Raw genomic sequence first — 3,009 nt, 5'->3', positions numbered from 1 at the left:
AGACACAACAAATGACACAAAATAAAATTTTCCTTGTATTGTACTATGGACAACGATAAATAACTACATAACAACAGGAGCAGTAAGGTGCATCATTTAAAAAGTGTGTGAGGTGATAATGGTTGTTTTGGGGGGATGTCAAGCGTTCAATAGAAGGACAGCTTTAGGGACAAATGTGACCTTCCTCCTCTGTGTCCTGCAGCCGGGGCATCAGAGCCGGTGTCTGGAGGGGAGACACTCAAAGGCAGAGTTCAGAGGGTGTGAGGGCTCTCTAATGACAGCACAGTTGCATTGGCCGGGATATGAACCCGGGCCTCCCGCGTGGCAGGCGAGAATTCTACCACTGAACCACCAATGCATATGTGTTATTTTTATAACTTTGTCGCTTGAAATATGTCTCACATATGCCACTGTCATGATTCCTGTGAGACTTCCGATTCAGAAGAAAGCTCTCAGGAGCCCCGTGGGCTGTGTGTGATAAAAACAGCGTCCTCAGTTTGGTGAGGTGCTACTTGTGTTTTTTAGACACTTATTGAATTTTTGACCCTGCTGGCTCCTGAACATCGCCTTGTGGATTACCCCTGTGTTTCGATGTCCCCATTCTCACAACATTCTACAGAGGAACCATCGACAGCATCCTGACCAGCTGCATCACTGTCTCGAACGGCAACTGCAACACTTCTGACCACAAAAGCCTACAGAGGATAGTGAAGACAGTTGAGAACATCATTGGGATGCCTCTCCCCCCACTACTAGACACATTTCACAAACCCAGCATCCATAGGGGCTGCAGCATCGAGCAGGACCCCACCCACCCCTCACATAGACATTTCACACTCCTGCTCTCCTGAAGATGATACTGCAGCATCAGAGCCAGATCTGCCAGGTTGAGGAACAGTTTTTACCCCCAGGCTGTCCTGCTCCTCAATATGTTGCCCCCAGGATCATCCACATCACCTGAACCACACCTAAGCCCTAAACCATCTACAGATTATTGTTCTCCCTCCCAAACATTACAAACTGAACATCAGTCCTGCGCTGCACTTTTAATTGAAGTATTACATTCTGCACTTTAATCTCACTACCTCACACTACGCTGCGGTGTTATGGTCATCTTATAATTTCATAGCACTACTACTGCCATTATTGTCATGGCATATCATAAACCACATACACTCATTGCTGCTACTTCTCTGCCTGGTTTGTCTAGTTTGTCTCGATCTGCACTATTTTATGGATCAGCACAAAATGTACACAATGTCCCTTGTGTTGTGTGTTATTCCATTTGCACTATGTCTTTTTGCACACTGTGAATCTCCAAAGCTTCGCAATCTCGTCACTGTGTACTTATATAGTTGGATGACAATAAAGTGGACTTTGACCTGATCTCTCTTGTGCCCCCGACCAGGCCTCTCGTGCCACTTCGAATGAACAGATTGCAGAGAACCTGTGCGCTCATGTGCCGACCAGCGTACTCTTCATACTCAAGCACTGCAACGTTCAGGTAAACCATTATAACCCCCTTCCGACTGCAGTCACCCCAAATCCAGTTCTTCAGAGAGCCCTGACAGCCACATATGCATTTACTTGTATATGCCTGCCTTGCATTGATCAAAATGAACCCGATGGATTTTCAATGGACCGGTATTTTACATGTGAAAAAATATTTGCGCCCCCTGGTGATTTATCTCTTTTGGAAACTGGGTCCACATTGCAAGGTAAATCCATGGTCCTCGTCCTGGTCAACCGCTTCTCAAAGTGGCCCTTGCGGAGCTTCCAACCTCTGCACCCCACCCATCAACCCATCGGCCCCAGTTCCTCGCTTGCTTCTGGAGTAATTTTTTTTTGTAAAGGTCAGCCTCACGTCTGGATACAACCCTGAATCCAAAGGTCAGATGGAGAGGCTGAACCGTGAACTAAAAACCTACCTCCAGTGCTACTTCTCCACACACCCCACCAACTTGGCAGTCCTCCTCCACCCCGAACTGGCCCAAAACCAGGAGCTTGGGATCACACCACAGTGACCATGAGTCAACTGCCACTGCTGGCCACCCTTATTCTGTACCAGTGGGGATCGAGTCCCGGTCTCCATCCAGGGCCTTCCCAACCCATCTGATTCCAAGAAGCTGGGACCTGCTTTGTTGGGCCCTTCAAGGCGATCCCCCGCATCAGCCCCAGTGGTATACCAGCTGTCCCTTCCCCAAACCATGTGGGTCAGACCCATTTTCCAAATCTCCCTCTTTCACAAAGCCTGGATTTCTCCTCCTCCCACTTATCCACCACCTCCTTATCTCATCGACAGCACCCGCACCTACACGGTCCGAAGCCTACTCAATGTAGGTGGAGGGACCTGGAGTACTTCATTGATTGGGAGGGCTACGGTCCCGACGACCGTTCCTGGGTCAGGAAATCCTGGATCTGGCCCTCTTTCATGAATTTCACGATTCACAACAGAATATCTTATTTAAAATTTTATGCCTGCTACATGTCCCCAAAAAGCTGACAAATAATGGGAGCAAATATCCACTAGTAAACCCAATTCACTGTGCCACCTGCAGATGCTATCTAAGATGAAGCCACTTTCCCACTGTTTCAATGCGGGATATTGTTTTATGCTCAGACAAATCCAAATGTGACATCCTTTTTGGTAATGATGGACGCCATGTTCTCCGGGCTAAAGAGGTGGGAGAACATCCAGCGTGTTATCAGCGTTCAGTTTAAATACCAACATATCTTGGTATGGGGATGCATGGGTACATACACTATGGGCAGCTTGCGTGTTTTAGAATGAACTATTAGGCTGAAGGGTAAATAAAGTTTTAGAGCAACATGCACTTCCCTCCACGCAACATGTATTTCATATTCATTTGGGGCATCAGTGAATGAAAAATATGCCAAACATAACATAACAGAAACTCACAATGTAGATACCCAGACTCTTCAAACTGTTTTGAAAAGAAGAAAATAAATCATGCACCAATCACAACTATTTTGAGCCAGCATTAAATT

The 3,009-nt window shown here is 46.7% G+C and overlaps 1 non-coding gene across 1 annotated transcript; it reads right to left on the bottom strand.

The window, feature by feature from the left end:
• Nucleotides 1-287: 287 nt before the first annotated feature.
• trnag-gcc (transfer RNA glycine (anticodon GCC)) lies at nt 288-358 on the bottom strand. The gene has a single exon. It is a non-coding gene; the product is annotated as a tRNA-Gly (tRNA).
• Between the last annotated feature and the right edge of the window lie 2,651 nt (nt 359-3,009).

Source organism: Denticeps clupeoides, chromosome 14, assembly GCF_900700375.1.
Source record: "Denticeps clupeoides chromosome 14, fDenClu1.1, whole genome shotgun sequence".
NCBI classification, from domain to species: domain Eukaryota; kingdom Metazoa; phylum Chordata; class Actinopteri; order Clupeiformes; family Denticipitidae; genus Denticeps; species Denticeps clupeoides.
The sequence above is the reverse complement of the archived record's forward strand: the minus strand, read 5'-3'. Positions and strand labels throughout refer to the sequence as shown.